The sequence below is a fragment of the Gossypium raimondii genome, chromosome 9 (assembly GCF_025698545.1).
Source record: "Gossypium raimondii isolate GPD5lz chromosome 9, ASM2569854v1, whole genome shotgun sequence".
Lineage (NCBI taxonomy): Eukaryota > Viridiplantae > Streptophyta > Magnoliopsida > Malvales > Malvaceae > Gossypium > Gossypium raimondii.
In genome coordinates this window covers 29,758,524-29,778,504 of record NC_068573.1, presented here as the reverse complement: position 1 = coordinate 29,778,504, position 19,981 = coordinate 29,758,524, and positions in this window count along the sequence as shown.

Sequence of the window (19,981 nt, the reverse complement as noted above, 5' to 3'; positions counted from 1 at the left end):
CACTTCTCTCACCTTCCTTTTCTCTAAATTTCCTAAGGTAAAATATAGTATTTGTGAGTACAATCATCTTAGCAAGTCTTTTGTGCAAAAAAAAAACCAGTATATATTTTATTTTTCTGTTTTTTTTCTTTTTACACCTTTTCTTTTTCTTTGTACTCATTTTGCTTTTATACATTCAAGGTTTTCTCACTTTGTATTTTAGCCTTCACAAAGCTTTTCTTTCAATTGATTTTTTTACTTAGGCACAAGCTTGGAAGAATCTTATGCTCATTATACCATATCGTTCCTAGGTTCACTCTTAACTTTTCTATTTTTTATTTTGAAACCACCGTTATGTATCTTCCTAACCCTCAATACCAATGGTCTGACGTCTAAGTTCATGTTGGGACCAAGAAAAAAAGGACCAAGATAATCTAAAATAGGCTCATGGTTTCAATTACGGTTCATCAAGAAAATAGAGTTACGCTTAAAATAAGGTACTAGAGAATTAACATATCGAGTTAGCTTTTTTGCTCTAATATGTCTACCAAACAATGTCTTGGGTCATCCCTAGGTGTTTCAATACATGGATTCAATTAACTGAGTTTATCAATTTTTACAACCTATAATTCAATTCACATGCATGCCTTTTGTGTATTCATTTATCATAGGTATGCTTCATACACTTTAACCTTTTTATAGTGTAATGAAGTGAACTAATTAGTCTAAAATAACCTAGAATCAATTAATATAGAACTAAATTTACAGTTTATTCACGTAATCCTATTTACATGCTCCTAACCAATCACTTGTATTTCTACAAGCTCGAGCACAAACAAAACACACCATAAAAAATTTTAACTAACACAAACTAATAAATCTAACGAAAATAAGCATAAATTTTAAAAAAATTCTATGTCACCTGTAACACCCCACACCCAGCCTAGACGTTATGGTCGAATCTTGAGGAATTCCATAAGTTTGTTCTAAAACAAGATTTTTAATTCGAAATCGTGTAATAGAACAATGTTAACTTTGTTAAATCACTTTCCAGATTTTAGGAAAATACTCATTAAAACTATTTATTTTATTACAGAAAAGCACTTGAGTGATCACCTCGTTTTGCAGCTGAAATTTTCTAAGTTATAAAAATATTGAAAACTATGGGTTGGTTTATAAAATAAATAATTTTGCAGTTTAAAAATATAGCAGTTGCTAAATCCGTTAAAGCAAATCAAAAATAGAAAATAAAGTCCCAAAATAATTTATAGTTCAAAAAGTCCATAATAACCACAAAGTCTTTAAATAACCATTTTTTAGAGAATCCAACCCGAGCTCCCGCACGTCGTCGATCCTAGGTTTGTTGATTACCTGAGAGGATAAAAGTAAAGGGTGAGCTAACAAGCTCAATGTGTAACTCAACCTATACAAACAGCACAGATACAATAACAGTAACAAATACGAATACAGATGAGTTACAGATATAGATACAAATACAAATACAAATACAGATACAGATACTAATAAAGATGCATATACTGATATTGATACGAATCCACCCCCATCCACTACACACCATCTCCATCCATCCCTACACACCAATTAGGTTAATAAATACTCATCCAACCCCACACACCTATAAGTGAGCGAATATCACTTTCAAAATAGTACAGTCAAGCTACCAAATATAGTTCGGTAATCTGCCAAAATCAGATAAGTGTGGTCAAGCCACCAGAATAGATATGTGGTTTAAACCACCAGAAAAGGCATATCATTAAACTGCCAACACTTCCTCCATCATATCATTATCCCACCCTAATGCACATGCAAACACTAATCATATTACAGATGCATATATATCATACATTCTATACATATCAGAGCATACTGTCACGTTTTTAGAAATTACACCAACACACACCTGGTCATTTTTTGATACCAATGTAACAGCAGTAATTTCAGAACCCAAAATGACATCCAATTTAACTGAATTAGAAAACAGATACGAAAAACAACCCTTGCCTCTCTAAAATTTTAATCAAAACTATAGGGCAATCGCCCTAATAACCAAAACAACCCAAATTGTCTTTTGATCTCTTACCCTTAAAGAAACCGCAACTTCCAACAGAAACTAATTCGTCAGAGGATCTGACGTCTCATGATTTTCACCCAGAAATCAACACGATTAACGAATGAAGTTCATAGCACACAAAAATGTCAACGAGCACAAGGAAAAACTACAAAAACCATCAAATAAAAACAACGATGCTTAAACTAAGATTTAATTACGATCAAATCTACTAAAACATCATGCAAATAATCGACAAAAGGCGGTAAAAAACAAAAACGATGGCCAAAAAGAGAAAACTAGAAAACCAAAAAGGAAAGAACAAGAAAAGAAGAAAGAAATGTGTGAGAGAAAGAGGGGGAAAAAACTTGGAATGATAAGGTAAGGGAAAGAAAGTGTGGGATTGGACCGTGATAGAGATTTTGGGAAATTTTTAGGGATAATTTCAAAATAAAATCCCACTAAATCCCATTACCAACTACCTATAAGATTCTCCTGAATTCAAATTCAACCCAACTTCTACCTCATGAGCGGCAGAGACAAGAAATAGCAAAAATATTTCTGTTTTGCACACACGAGATTTGAACACAGGACCTCTAAGTAAGTTGAAACTTTACCACTGAACCAACAGGCTCATTCTAATCAATGGTTGGATAAAAATAATATAAAAGCCAGATATTCACAGATAGGGGTTGGAATAAAAATAACAAAAATTTAAGGGAATGGATTTGAACACAAGACATCTCACACACAAACACAACACTTAACCACTAAACCAAATCAATTTATTTAACAATTCAAAAACAAAACCCCCCACACTTTATTTGACACATTGTCTCTAATGTGCACCAAATATGATTAAGGAATGAGATTACCCATTTTGGCTTGAAAATGCCCCAAGTGTTGTCAGGCTGTCCCCTCCTTGCCGGTTTATCTCAAACGTGTTGTGCCGTAAAAAATACGGAGTTCCTACACAAAAAAGAAACATTTTTTTCATTAAAACAGTTAAAGATAAAATCTAAGTAAACAAAAATAATAAAAATCATCCAAGTAATAAATATTTACAATGCCCCAAAATTTAAAATTTGTTCATAATTAGTTGGAATCAATCTCCCACTCATCCATCACCTTTTCCTTGCCTCAATCATGGTCGCAGTTGTTTTTGTAGCCCTACTACCCAAATATTGAGTTGAGCTTTATTATCCTAGACTATAGAATATGACTCCTTGTGTCGATGGTAGTCTCGATTAGAACACTTGATTAAAGTCGTATGTCGAGAAAGAGGCATCATCATCATCACTTCCCTTATCGTTGTCATCATTATTGGCCTCATCTTCCTCCCCTCGATCTCGTCGGATGGTGGAAATGGTGCATATTTGCTAGGCGGTGTATTTGGAACACGCGTTCCAAATCTGTGTATGTAGTCAATGCCCAATGGGCCATCTCCTACTCCATGTCTAACAAATTTGTCAATCCCGTCAATAAAGGCTCCTTGGCTTTACTATTTCTCTTCAAAATCGGTAGGGCATCTATCTTTTCCTTTCGCCTTTGGTTGCACTCCTTCACCTTCTTCTAAAGGTCAAAAAATTGAGCATACAAGTTATTACCGAGTACGCTTTTCGATGACGTTATAAATTGCTCAATAGGTGACATGGGAACCTTCGCCCATTTGCATAGAGTCGTCACTAGGTGTGGGAAAAACATTCCCTGCTTCTAACCACTAATGCAGGTGAGCATTGACTGGTATCTCAAATGTCCCATACAGACCTGCCTTTTCTTCAATATAGAACCAAGTAAAATCACTCTAAAGGTATGACGTGAGACATGCTCTGATTAGGGTAGATGCTGGTGCAAATGAATTGTATCCACATCTTGTCCATTGAAAATTTTATGGCCTAATTGAACTTAACAAGAATATTGGTACTGGCTTGGAGAGTCCACTCGCCATGCCTCTATGTCAAATATCTCAAAATTGTGTCCATATCAACGCCTCTATACTTGTTTAAATCGAAAGACTCTAAAAAATTGAAGCCACAATACGAAGCATCATAGTATAAGGAAATTTCTCGGGGTGTAACCAGTACTTGTTTACCCCAAACTATTACATAATTAAGGTTATCACTTGAGAGTTTACGAATTTCTCGATCCTTTAGGAAGGAGTAAAACTCATAAACTATTATGTTGACCGTCGATTCGTTTGGGGTCGAGCAAAATTTATACCGATGGTAAAAACCCACGAACTCTAAAATGGTATCATATTTAGTTAATGAGGGATCGAAACCCCATTCTACAATAAATGTGTGACCATTCATTTGTAAATAATATTGTTCCACTTCCAAAATATGGTGTCAAAATACATTGATGCCTCTTCGGTATGCCTTGCTTTTCAGGGTACCATTGAACAAATTTAATCAAGTACAATAAATAATAAAGTACCCAAACAAGTAATAGAGAATAAAATCGAAACGTCTAACCTTGTTTTGCGTTGGGTTGTTTCTTCTTGCTAAATGGGATGCTTGTTCTAGAAAAAAGAGAAGAAGAACCAATGAAAACGAACAAACAAGTAAAGAAAAGAGGAGTTATCGACGAAAATCAGATGCTTAGATGTGAAACCTTCAAGCAAAGGATCAATGAGGGAGAAGTAGTGGCTCTAGGATCTGTTAGGGTGTTCTGAAAGTGACTTTTAGGATAGAAACCGTCTGGTTTAAGTAGGAAATCCAACAGGCCCAGCATCGAAATTGGCTAAAAGTTGCAAAAAAACGATATCGTGTCGCAAAAAAGGGGTGTGTGTCACGACACACAACCCTAATTTTCTAGATTGTTGGTTCAAAGTATCGTGTTGACCACCTCCAGACGTACTAACGTCCAGAGTGTGAATACTACAACTAAAAATGTGGAACTGAAGCGGTGTCCACAAGTATATGGGTCAAGTTGTAATATTTTTTTCCAACAAAATAGGTGAGTACTCCAAGGATCATACCCAGGGAGGCGAGTACTAAATTAAAGTTAACCTAAATACAAATAGAATTAATTAGTAATCTAAATAAATTATATTACGACGAAACATAAAGAAGGGTTTTTGGGTTTTTATAAATAATTAATCAAAATTGCTTAAATAAAATAGATTTCTGAAAACTAATTTCTAAACTTAATCAAATGTAGGCATGGGTGATTAGCTCGCTTTGTTGATTGTAGCCAATTTCTATTTCAGGTTTCTATTCAATCATCTAATCGTTACCCTAGCAGGATCTCTCGATCTTCCATTAAACTAATGAGTCGACAAGAACTACTTATCTCTTGATCTCACAGTCCAAACTGGTTCGGGGTTAAGGTGTTCACGGATAGGCCATATCAATTTTGGGTTAATTCCCACCTAAATGACTTCCTAGGGTAGTCAAGCTTAGGGTTTAAGTTCTTCCTCTCCCAAACAGCTGATCCGCTAAGAAAACCCTACATAACAATTAGTCAATCACACCTCCACTCTTTAATCCCCCGTAAGAGGATTAGTTCCTCATGGAATCCATAAATATAATAAACTTGATAATAAAGATATGCATAAAGACTAAATCAAGAATAGAGTTTAGAGAATCCTGTTTGCATTCGATTGATGAAGTGCAGTAATCCTCAAATGTTTGATCGCGTTTACAAAGCAAGTTCCCTAAAGAACAAGAACAAAAAAGAACTAAAAATAACCTAAATCCTAAAAGAAAGAAAAACTAAAACTACAATTATAGAGAAAAACTTATAATATTAAAAGTTGTCCTTAAACAAGTGCTAACTAAGCCTATTTATAGAATTAGGTTGTCCTCAACACTAGGTTAGTTGGCGTTTTCGCGTTAAATTCCCATTGTGCGAACCAAAACGCCCCTAGCTCATAGTTGTTTCCCGTACATGGCCGATGTCACAATTCCTAGTGTTTTTGCCGTGACATCAAAGACGGTATACTCTGGTTCAGGGGTTGCTTTAGGGGTGTGTCGTGACATAGTGTGTCGTGACATCCCATGGCTATGTCACGACACCAAAGGCAGTATGGTAATTCTTGTATTATGCTCCTTATGTTACGATATTAAACTTCTCGTGTTGCAACACAACGACCAGCCTTAAGTTCATATGCTTTTGAATGGTTTCCTACACACTCACTAAGTTTGTTAGCTTACCTTTTGGCCTCATTTGGCCCCTAAGGTCAATAAAATACTCAAACTACACTTTTTATTGAATTTAAACTAAAATAAGAAAACGAACTAAAACCGAATGAAAATGCACGTATTCAAGCTCCATAAATATGAAAACTAATTCAATCTGCTACACTAAATTACAAAAAATCATGTGTCACGGTATAGCCCATGCGTATCACGCAACGGGTCTTGAATTTTTTTGAATTTTTGCTTCAAAGTCTGTGTCGCGAGACAAGCACAACTTGGAATTTTCAGATTCTTTTAAGTTTGGAGTTCTGTGTCGCAACACAAAAGAGTCTATGTCGTGACACATACTGGAAAGTTCAAAATTTATCCTTTCAGGTCATGTCAAACTCCTTGGTTTATGACTAATCACTTCAAATAACTCCTAAGGCCACTTTAGCTACTAATGAACATTATTCCTACCCTAACAAAGTTAATGATCAAAAGTTAAAAAGTTCTAAAATTTAAAACATACACCATTTTACAATATTTACAAAATTAATAACGTTTGACGCTCAATTTTAGGTGTGGCTACCAGATTCGTCTAGTAACCCGTTAATTTTTGTCATTGGCTTTTTATTTCTCTGTCGATCATCGTGATCCGTCCAACAGATACCTTTCCATCCTGGATATTTCCATTTATCGCGCTCCTTTGAACCGTACATTCTTGCACACATGAAACTACAAAAATACCTTTGATTAAGGTTGTCAGTGATGATACAGTATAATGTAAAGCAATTTTCCTTTAATTTTTTTTCTAATCCCTCATCTTGGGAATCACGACTGCATTTGAATACATCTATTTCATCATTGATTTTCATAATTAACTCATTTTTTTCAAAATCGATGCTTGATCTAGTTGTGGCAAAAAATAGCCTACCCAACAGTATGGGGATCTCTTGATTCTCTTCAAAGTCAACGGCTACAAAGTTGATTGAGATTTTAAAATTCATTACTTTAACCAACATGTCCTCAAGTACACCTTTTGGGCGTACTAAGGACCTATCAGCCAACTGTAGTGTTATCAATGTGTTTTTCAACTCCTCTAATCTGAGTTTCATGTAGGTTGATAGGGGCATTAAATTAATAATAGCCCCTAAATCACAAAGGGTCTTACTAAAATATTTATCTCCTATCTCTACTGGGATTGTAAAGCTACCCGGATCTTTTAATTTTGGGGGTATCTTTTTAGCAATAATATAACTACAATAGGCGTCTATGTTAATTTGCTCACCCTTTTTCATCTTTTTATGTCTCGACATAATTTTTTTCAAACACTAGGAATATTTGGGTATTTTATCAATTAATTCTAAGAGTGGCAAATTAACATTAAGCGGCTTAAGTAAGTTAAGAAAACTTACGAAGTCTATTTCATCCCTTCTTTGTTTGTCCTCTAGTCTTGACAGGAATGGTATTTTCAAAATTATCAGATTGGGGTTTTATGTATTTTTTGACTCAACTATCAGTTTGACTATGTCCTCAATCAGCTCTTCAGGCTTAGTTTCATTCAAAGGTTCATCGATATGCTTTTACACATCCTCATCTTTTTGGATGGGAGCATCACGGTTATCAAGTATCTTACCTGATCGTAAAGCGATGGCATTCACATCCTCCTTTTCATCCTTTTGAGGATTATTTTCCGTATTGCTCGGAATTCCAGTATCACTTTTCCATTAAATGTTACTCATTATTTCCATCTTCTTGCCCATTTTTTCCTGAATCTCCATTTTCATGTTTGCATCTCCCCTTCTAGTTTGTCAAGCCTTTGACCACATACAATATGGTCGTTCCCCATAGGTTTTTCCTAAGATCTTTGTAAGTGTGGAGGTTGGAACGGCAGATTCGTCCGATATTGCACTGGGTTTACACCTCCTTGGTTACCTCCCCACTTTAGGTTTGCGTGATCTTTTCAGCCAGGGTTATAAGTGTTTGACTAGGGGTTTCCACCCTTATTGTGCAAGTAATTTACCTCTTCTGAATGACTCTCAAAGCATGATTGTAATAGCTCATTTTTTAGTGGTATCAAAAATAGTGGTTTTTTGACCATAATTCCGATGAATGGGTCTGTAAATATTATTATTTAATATTTACGAGTCAAGTATTATGATATAGTAAATTTTTATTTGTTAATTTTTATGTAATTGGATAATTAGTTAAGTAAAAGTGGTTCGACCTAAAAGTCAAGTGGTTTTGAAAAATATGGTATCGAAACCTCGTTTCTGTAAATCGAGGCCGTAAATATTTAATACTATATAGGTGAATTAAAGTTTGGTCTAAATATTTTAGTGATTGGATGGTTAATTTCAGTACAAGGACTAAATTGTAAAAGTGGTAGAAGTTAATCACTATGGAATCTTAATTAATTGGAGGACCGAATGAGTACTTAGACCATTAGTAAATTGTCAAACGGTGGTAATAGCCAACTATCATCCCCAAAAGTGTTAATTAAGATTAATGTTAATGGATTAATGATTTGTAAAAACTAATTATGATTAATTAATAAGTTAATCATACTATATAAGTTAAATTTAAAAAGAAAACAAACATGCTCTTCATCTTTTTCTTATGAAAAGCCGAATGTAAGAGAGGAGAAAACCCTTGGTCACATTGATGATTAAATCCCTAAATTGGTAAGTGATTTCAATCTCGTTTCTTGTAATTATTATATTTTTTATATCATTGCAATTACGTCTAGCTAACTCATATCTCCGTTTTCAAAATTGTTAAAGATTTTAAAACTTACCATTAATGAATCTTAGATGTTCTTGATAGAAAATGGTAGATTTGGAAGCTATGAACTGTTCAAAGACTATTTTATAAAGTGATTTTTGTTAATTTTGAACAAAAGGACTAAATTATTAATATCTTAAAATTGATATGTATTTTCTATGAATTTTTATAATAGGTGCCTGTAATTGAATGTATTTTAAATTGGTATAAAGTTTGAAGTCCAAATTTGGAAGTTATGATAATTTTATTTTAGGGACTAAATTGAATCAAATGTAAAAGTTAAGGAAATTGTGTAAAATGGAATTAAAAGATTATAAGCATGAAATTGAGTATTATTATGAGATTGGTATTGATATTTTGAATCTTAACTATTATATAGATCAACTTGTTGACTTTGGAAAAATGGAAAATTGTGGAATAGTCCTTATTAGCTAAACTGCTACGGTTTTGTCATATAAGTTCATACTATCTTTCGTAGTTACAATTTATTATTAAATATGATTAATTATTTGTATATAAATTATTGAAATCAAAATCAAACTATGTGGTAATAAATTGAATTTTGAGATAATTCAGATGGATTGAGTAAAAGTCTCACACACGAGGTTTCCGAATGATTCCTATTTTGGACCAAGCTCCAGCATTTGTTGCAGAATTGGATATACATATGACACAGATTTAGCCTGAACTGGTAATATGTTTTCATTTTAAATATTTAGTCTGGATTGGTAACCTTACATGTATATATAGCCCTAGCCAGGCTATTTTCTATGTTGTCAATGGTTTAGCCCGGGTGGGTAACCTGACACATGTATTTCTATACTCGACTAGCTCGAACGAGCATTAAATGCTTCTCGAACTCGTGTATTAATTTCTTTTACAAACTTCCATCGATAAATCAAAGGATATACAGTGTGAATTTGTAATGTTAATGTGGATGAGATATGAACTTAAATATATGTATGTTCATTATTTATTGACCTGGATTTGTTGAACTGATGATAGAGAAAATACTTATAACCATTACATTTAACTATGAAATTAGTATGGTAAGTATTGAATTGAATTATATGAGTTTACTAAGTATTTTATATACTTATTTTTGTTATTCTGTTTTGTAAATTTTGGATACTCTGAATGTGTCGATCGGATCAACAGGAGCTCACACCTACCATCTTTTGACTCGTTAGATGTTGAACTTTGAAAGTGTGGTTACTTTTGGCATGTATATAGGATGTTTATTTTACAAGTAATGATCATGTTTTGGTACCTTGTTTATGAATGAATTTATACATAAATTTGATGTATGTATTGCCTAATGCATATTTGGTATTTTGGTAATGGGTTGTTATAAGGCAAGTTTATATTATAGCAAGTTTTGGTATGAATATTACTATTTTTTTATGCTAGAATTAATGAGTTAAACGATTTGGATGGTAGTTGTTTCATGGTTGTATTGTGGTGCCATTGTGGGCATATTGGTTAGGCATTTAGGTTGTATGATATGGATTGTTTTAAGTATGTTAATATTTTTTGAATATGTGAAAATGGTTACAAATGGTATAACTTGGGTTCTAAGGAATGGCTGAGAAGATGGCTTGTTTTTTAAGGTATTTTAGGTGCACACGGCCTGTGACATGGTTTGCCACACACGATCACTCCATAGCTGTGCCGCCTATTTAATTTTGGTGCAGGTTTTCCCACACGGGCACAAGTTGTTACGCGGTCTGGCAACACGATGTGACCCTATATTCGAATTGTACACGATCTAAGTACACGAGTGTGTGGAGTAGCCACATAGTCAAGCTTGGGGCCACACGGGCTGGTCTCTTTCACATTGTCGTGTGACCCCTATTTACACATTTTACTTAATTTTTTGTAGAATTTTCATTTTAACCCAAATTTGATCGCCATTTGTTTTAAATGTTTTGTAAGCTCAATTTAGGCCCTAAATTGATTGGTTAGCATGGAAATGATTGATAAAGAATTATTTGATTGTTATTAAATACTTTTATGAAACTTTTTCAAAGATTATCATCGTAACACCTTATAGCTCAAGTTGGGCAATTGGATCGGGAATAGGGTCTTACAGTGTGACCTTGTTTTGCCTTTATGCCTATTAATTTTTAAATGTTTTAGATTGGTCCTGATTTAGTTTCGAATTTTCTCAAAGGCTTTCGTAAGCCTAACTAAGACTTGATTTTGATTGTAATGCATGTTTAACATGAAATTAGTTTGTATTTATTGATTATTAAGTATTATTGAATAAATTTCTTGTGAATGTTCTAATTTACTATTGTAGCATCATATAGCTTGGGTCTAACAACTGGACCGAGTACAGGGTGTTACAATGATACATAACTTCGAGCTAGCTCCCTCAATGATCGTTTAACGGTTGTTTCCAAATGGTTCAGCTTTTCTAGTATTTGTTGATATTTGTCCCCTTCCTAGATAGCTTTCACCGTTTGTGGTTTTGGGTTATAAGAAAACCTCTCGTTGGGCAATATATATGCGTTCATAGCCATGTCATCAATTATTTGATAGGCTTACTCATACATGTGGTTCATAAGGGATCCTCTAGGTGTGCCATCCAATCCAGACCACATATTACTGTCCAAACCATTATAGAATATTTGCATTTGGATCCATTCTTGCATTCCGTGATAGAGAAACTTCCTTAACAATAAATTAAATTTCTCCTAAGCCTCGTACAAATTTTCTCATTCGATTTTCTTAAAATTCGCAATATTAGGTCTGAGCTGGATGAATTTGCTTATAGGAAAAACAATTTGTGTAGAAATTTTCTCGTTAAATCATCCCACGTGGTTATGGAACCTGGATCTATTGAATCCAACCAATCAATTGCATTATCACATAATGAAAAGGGGAATAATCAAAGATGAACGGCATCATCGCTTACCATGTTATATTTAAAAATGTCACAAAGTTGAAGAAATTTTTTTATATATTGGTTTGGGTCATCCATCGTGTTCCCTCGGAATTGCAAGGTGTTTCAGATCATTTGTATTGTAGTCGTTTTGATCTCAAAATTATTGGTGTTGATTGTCTGTAATACCACAAACTCGGCCTAGACGTTATGGCCATATCTGGTGTGTCACATTGAAGTGTCTCTCAAAACTTAGACTTCTTGATAAAACTCGTTTCTTAGGTTTAGAAACCTCTTTAGTAATGTTTAACGAAACGCTTAACCAAACTTTTGCCTTATTAACTGCTATTATTATATTCAGTTCAATTAAAACGCAGAAGCATTTAAAAACGCTAACGTTTAAAGTCCGAGTCTTTGAAAACCATAGTTATTTTGAAAATTTGTTTTCACCCAACTAGCAGTATAAATTTTGTAAGCAAAGCCCAATTAAAGTTTTAAAAAAATATTAAAGGCCTTATTACAAAAACAAAACCCAACAAATTAATAAAATTAGAAAAAAAAAAGGCAAATGTAAACATCAGCAGTAATTGTGTGGCCACCTCCGAGTCCCTCGCAGCCCCGAATCGTCTATGGCTAAGGATTACCTGCACAGTTAAAAGGAGAGAGTGAGTTTTCGAAACTCAGTGTGTAATCCCCTACCAAACAGTCCACATACAACATGCAGTAACAGTCTGGGCCTGAGCCCTATTCAGTAACAGTACGGTGTGGGCCTAAGCCCAGTATAGTAACAGTGAGTAGGCCCTTACCCAATGCAGTAATCAGTACAATGCAATTATGCAACCCATCCTAATCCAGCCAACACACCACTCCGTACCACCAACACACCATGTGGGGATAAAATCGACCCACCCAGCCAACACACCAATATCGCAGTAGAGTTGCCAGTAATAAGACGCAACAAAGCTGCCAATAACAGTAATGCAGCAAGGCTGCCAGTAACAGCATATGTGGAAAAGCCACCAGTACAGTATACTTCCCCTATATCAGAATCCCAACCCCATGCAGTATGTCATGTCATAATCATACGTGTATGCAGTATGTCATGCTCAGTAACAGTCATATATATAACATAGAGCAAATCAGTCATACACTCATTTCAACTACTAGGAGTATAACAGCCATTTTACCCTTCGGGGGTATTTCGGTAATTTTACCCTTCGAGGGTATTTCCGTAATTTTACCCTTCGAGGGTATTTCGATAATTTTACTCTTCAGGGGTATTTCAGTAATTTTACCCTTCGAGAGTATTTCGATAATTTTACCCTTCGAGCGTATTTCAGTCATTTTACCCTTTGATGGGTATTTTAGTTATTTTACCCTTCGAGGGTATTTTAGTAATTTTACCCTTCGAGGGTATTTTAGTCATTTTACCCTTCGAGGGTATTTCGATAATTTTACCCTTCAAGGGAATTTCAATCGTATTACCCTTCGAGGGTATTTCGATTATTTTACCCTTCGAGGGTATTTTAGTCATTTTACCCTTCGAGGGTATTTCAGTCATTTTACCACGAATCGCAAGTCAAGCTTACCACTAGAGCGTTCGCACGCCCGTGTGGTCTCAAACATCGCTTTTTACGGCTTTTCAACTTTTTACCGATCTACGATTGCAGTGGGGTGATTACACACCTAATTGCGAAGGCGCACCTAGATCCACGAACACCCAAAATCTCGACTAACAAAAATGGATTAGCCCACTTTTACAACTGATGAAGATTGACTTCAAACTTGTTAACAGATATCTGCAATACAACAATCTCATTAAACAGTATTGTTTAATCATGTGGTTGAAATCCACACATGATCATATGCAGAACCATAGAACATTCGGCCTTCACATAAAAGAAGACCAGCCTACCTACCTTGATCGAGGAATGAGAGAGTGATTTCGACAACTTTAAAACACTTACACTGCACCACTCCTCAAGGACAACCTTAATATCACAACAAGCAGCACATCGAGAGAAAGCATCAGTAGTTGGTAATCAAAGATTACAAAGGATGGTATTTGGTTTTAAGATAAGGAAAAGAAGAGAATAGGCTTACACAAGAGAGGAGTGTAACCACTTACCGATAATCAGAACCCTGTAGCACAGGAACTGCAAGAAGCAGTGGAGAAAGATCAACGTAGAGAACAATACTGCGAATGATAATGTTCGACTACACCACACTCAAACAAAAAGGAGATATGTCTTGGTCGAAATGAATAAAAGAAGGTTGAAATCACAAATAGTAAAAGAAGGTTATTCGGTCAATGGAGAAAAAAGGAGAATAGGAAAAAGATTCGGCACACAAAGTAAAAAAAAGAGGGAAAAGAGAAGGGGAAAATCGGCAACAAGAGAAGAAGAAACTGGAAAGAAAGAAGAAAAGAAAAGATGAGGGAGGAGAGTGTGTTCAGCTAAAAAGAAATTAGGTAAAAACAACCCGAGAGGTACCCAAAACTAACAAAAAGCGGCACCTAGAAGCAGAGAAACAAAGATGCGAAACCGACCAAAACCACACAAGCATAGGAAAAACAACTTCAACAAAGCCGATTATCTCAGTGCCATAGACCAAATTCGGCACAAGCATACTCCATTCGGCACACAACTCCTCCTCTCCCACAAACTCCTTGATTTTCTCCTAAAATCCCTCCCCTTATCCCTCCTTGATTTTCACCATCTAATCCTCCCCAACTCCCTCCATGACCAATTCAAACTCTCATAAGCAGTATTCTAATCCAACTCCACCACCTACCCAGCTCAAGCAGCAAAATATATACTCTATTGCGCAACCCAAGACTTGAACCTCAGACCTCACAGTTACACAACACACCACCTTGCCACCAGACCACAAGCTCTTTTTGTGTCATAAAACCAACACTAATATTTATAAGACCAACATGCCTATGTCCAGGTTCATTTAAGAGCCAAAATTAAAAATTCTGCAGAAGCCAAGACTTGAACCCAGGCTTCTCGAACACTCCCATACACACCCAAATCACTTAGCCATTAAAGCAAACAAGCAATTTGTCAAAACATGCAAAAAAATTAAAGACTTAAATTTTAGGGTGTTACATTGTCAGTCGCTCAATACTTCCTCGCACTGCATCTACTGTCAGTGATGCGTAGCCACGTGACATCATTTGTTGAGCCATCAATAGCTCTCCACAGATTTTTACTTTTGGTTCAAGTGGATCATTAAACAAAGGATTTTCCCGAGGTAAGTCAGCTACCACGGGTGGATCCTTTTGCATCAATTGACGGTTACTGTAACACCCCAAACCCGGCCTAGACGTTATGGCTGAATCTAGCAATGTCACATGGAATGGGATTTGAAGACAAGATTGTCGAGTTAAAACCGTTATAGTTAGTTAGCTTTTATTTAATTCAGAAAAATAAGTACTAGTTGATTTAAAGTCCCAAATTTAAAGTCAACAAGTCCATAGTCCAAAAGTTACATCAAAAACCCCAAATAAGTAATAAATTCTAGAAATTAACCGAAAACAGTCTAAAATTTAGGTGTGGCCACCATCGAGTCCTCCGCTGCACCGACCCGTCAAGTCTAGGGATTACCTGTACAGATTAAATAGAAAAATGGTGAGTTTTTGCAAACTCAGTGTGTAATCCCCACAGAAAACATGCATACAGATATTCAACAGAATTCAGTTAGATACAGTCTGGAGCCTAGGCCCATCACAGAATCAGTTTGGGCCTTATCCCGTTCAGATACAGACTCAAAAATACATTAGGGACTTGGCCTATATCAGATACAGAATGCAAATACAATAAATCAGAATCCTACCCACCAGCCTCTACATACTATCTTCGTCCAACCCTACACACCATGTGGGAATTAAACCAACCCACCCATCCTTACACACCATGTTATACCGAAATGCAGCATATAATCAGAAGGTTGCAGCTGAGCTACCAGATAATAGGCTTAATAGCCTTTCAGACACTTCCTCCAAATATCATCAACCCACCCCGATGCAATGCAACATACAAAATATGTCATGCCATTATGCAATAATAGTACATACATTCAAATATCATAAGTCATGCTCGGTATAGCAATTAGTCAGACAAATCACACATATAGGGATCTAAGTAAAGCTTACCGACCCTACAGTAGGTCCACAGTCGACTTGGGTGACTCATGCAACCTTATAGAACTTTTCAGAAAAATGGGCTCACATGCCCATGTGGCCCACTCAGCCCAAATTTGCCTTGGCCGCGTGATCCATTTTTAATGTAACCCGTGCTAGTTAATTATTCATATATATTTTCACTATTTACTTATATGTTCCTTCAAAGTTGTCTACTTGAGTCACTATTACTAAATTATTTATATCTTGAGCTACAGAATTCCGAATTAAGATTCACTTGATTTATTTGAAACTAGACTCAAATCCTTTCTTACCCCTGTTCTACTGTCTGACAGCTTCGACCCTTCTTTGCTAAAAATTAATTATCTCTTAGTAAAAAATTTGGATGAAGTTTCCATTTGTTATATTGAAAATAGACTCATTAATAATTTAAACATGTAAATTTTAACTCCTAATTATTTTTCTACACTTTTTGATAATTTTCCAAAGTCAGAACAGGGGAACCCGAATTCATTCTGACCTTGTCTCACAAAGTTTATTATATATCACGATTTACAATTCCATTACTTACACCGTTTCTTCTGTGAGAAACTAGACTCAATAACATTTAATTCCATATTTTGTTCATCCTCTAATTCGATTTCCACAATTTATGGCGATTTTTCAAAATTAGCCTACTACTATTGTCCAAACAGCAAGCAATTTTGACTTTTCGTCGAATCCTTTTTTTTGCATTTCGGGTACACACCTGATTTTGTTTTATGCTAAAATAGTCCCCGAGCACTCCAAAGCCTATAATCAAGATACTCAACATCAATTTAACGGATTTACAAGAGAATTGACAACCAAGAACGAACAGAAACCCAACTTACCACCAACGATAACCCTCCGTTTAACTATTGTTAAGATAAGAACACTGAATTCACCAGTTCGAGCCTCCCCTTATGCCTAAATCGCAGAGAAAAAACATTACCACTTCAGTCACTAAGATATTCATGACAGAAACAAAGAGAAACATTTACTGAAACTTAGCGAGCACTAACCGCGTACGAAAACGAAGGAAAATAAATGGATTAGGCAAAAATCAAGAAGAGGAGAAAGATGGAAAACTTAGAGAATTTAGGCAAGATGAGATGGAGAAGAATAGACGGCAGAAATTTTTTTTGAAAAAGAGAGTCAAAATTCGATTATGGGAAAAAAAATCCCGATAACCCCCAAAATACCTTAATCTTCTCCCCTAATTCCCACTACTCAAAATCCCCCTATTACACAACTCTATCTCGAAATTTGAGCAAAAAAAATAATACCCTTACCTGCATAGGGATTCGAACACAAGACCTCCACCATAATAACACACCATTTAACAACCAAACCAGCAGCCCATTCTAATGTAATTTACCCAAGAATCAAATAAAAGCCTACTAAACAAGAGTAAGGCCTAATTCATTCAAAATACCAAAATTTGCCCAAGCGAAGGCTTGAACTTGGGAACTCCCAAACACTCCCAAACACTCCCAAAACATATAACCACTAACGCTGATAGATATTTGTGTCATATTTTCACAATAACAAAATTAGAAATTTTGGGGCGTTACAGTTACATCTTAGAAATCACTTTGAATTAGGATGTGACTAGATTGGAGTGCTTCCACTTCGGGTCATATATTGAAATCAAAGACAGAAGAAAAATTAGTAAATAGAAATTAAAATTAAAATTAAAAACGAAAAAAATAAAATAAGATAAAAACCATTTCTATAATTTTCAATTTTCCTATTTATCCTACTAATTGTAGAAAATAAAATTAACTTTTATGTCAAACCCCCCCCCCGGCAACGGCGCCAACAACTTGATCACTGCCAAACATGCGAACATTTGGACTGGAAATACTACTACAATAGATAAAGAATTAAAACAGTGGTGTCCGTAAGTATATGTCGCAACTTAGATCGATAGTGAGCGGTGTTGAGACGTAGAGTTTCCTGAAGTCATGACGGTACTCAATAATTGATGAAATCGCGATGCGAAAGCCGTGATGTCGTGACGTCAACCGGTAAATCTAAAAACTTTTCGATTAAGTCATTAACCAATCTCGGGTTAGCAAAAGAGCTTTCATAAGCTCTTATAAGACCTAAAAAAGATTTTACAACATATCGAGGATGTGTTTTCTACTTGAAAGCATGCTAGAATTGTTGAATTGTATTGAAATTTATTGTGGTTGCTTCGGTAATTTGACTGCTGCTAGACGTACGAACATCTACATTGGAAATACTACAAAAAAAGATATAAAATAGACATCGGTGTCTGCAAGTATACGGGTTAAATTGTAATATAGAAAAGTTTACAATGAAACACTTTGGGAAGTATTCCAAAGATCATACCCAATAAAGGTTGAATTAAACCAAAAACTACTTTCTACACTAACAGGGCTAAACAATAATAATATAAAATTATAGTACGAAAAACAAAATCAAAATTAAACAACAAAGATAGCATAAATCAAATAAAATTAACAATCGAAATTCACTCAATGTTCATAATGTCGACCTCGCAGTTTAAACTAAATTAAATTAAGAGGTGCTCGATAAATTATTCTCGACCTTATTTACCTAGATTACTTCCTAGGGTTTAAGCATACATAATTCAAGCAAACTAATTATTAGGCAAACCATAATTCTTCCGTTAATTAATCCCACCTCTGATTGTTAATCCCCATATGGGTTTAACTACTCGTGGATCTAAATACAAGATTTCTTAAATTCAATTTAAATGTGCAAAGCAAATATTAAACTAAAGAGAAGGGGAAAGAGAAATTGATCCGTTTCAATATGGGATACACTTAGAAGTCAAAAACCTTTTTTCAGTCATCAAGATAACATCAATTGCAAGTGAAAACCAAAGAAAAATTATAAATTACTGAAGAAACGAAAGCTTGGAACCAGTCGAATCCAAGTCTGAAACAAAACTAGAAATTCTATTGAGAAACTAAAACTAAATTGCAACTAACATGAAACTAAAATTAAATATCTAAATCTACTATAAAAAATAGCCCCTATCTAATACCTAAACATTACTATATATAGGCAATTGTTGCTACCCTAATTAGATCAAATACAGGTCATTAAACTGAAAAAAATTCATTGTGTAGATGAAAACACCTTCAGCAATATTTTGATCTTCGTCACAATGATGTCACAACACCACAGGACCAGTGTCACATTACTAAACTTCACAGGGACTTTTCTTGCTTCGAAATGTGAGGTTGTGACACTGCATGCTGGTGTCGTGATACTAGTGTTTCCCCTGATGTTCCCTGGCCTAAAATTGGTGTCCTGCACACTAAATTGGCTCGTCAGTCCTACCCTAGGCATATATTGGCCAAACAGGTCATCATAACACCAAAATATGCGTAAAAACGCTTATTTTACTAAAATTACATCTAAACTACTAAATTGGAAACTAATCAAAATAATCATAAAATAGCTAAAAAAACAAGCTCATTAAGTGCCAAAAACATTCTAATTTTCCATAACAAACTGTGGCAGATCACAATGAATGTGGTATCCTATAGCTTGGACTCGGCAATCGAGTTAGGCAAGGGGTGTTACAAGTATTGAAGGAGCTAATGATTGTCTAGTCTACAAGTGAGAGTTGTGATAAGAGGGAAACCTAGATTATTTGACCTAACTACTCTAGGAACATCAGGGTTAGGGTGTAACCTTAGTCCAATAGCTTAGTTGAGAGCCTAAGAGCATTGAGAGAGCCTTAAGTGCCTAAAATCCAAGGTTATCAATGCCTTAAGCAGTTTAGCAAATCATGAATTTGCTTAGTTAAACTCCTACATGGAAATTTAATTGATCACTAATTTAAAGCTTCATTGAAGTTAATTGGACGAATTATCCTTTAAATTTACCTCTCGACATCCATCCCTTGGGTTAGATCCTTGATTTTTTTCCTTAGAAAGCATTTTCATTGTATTCCTTACTTGACAATG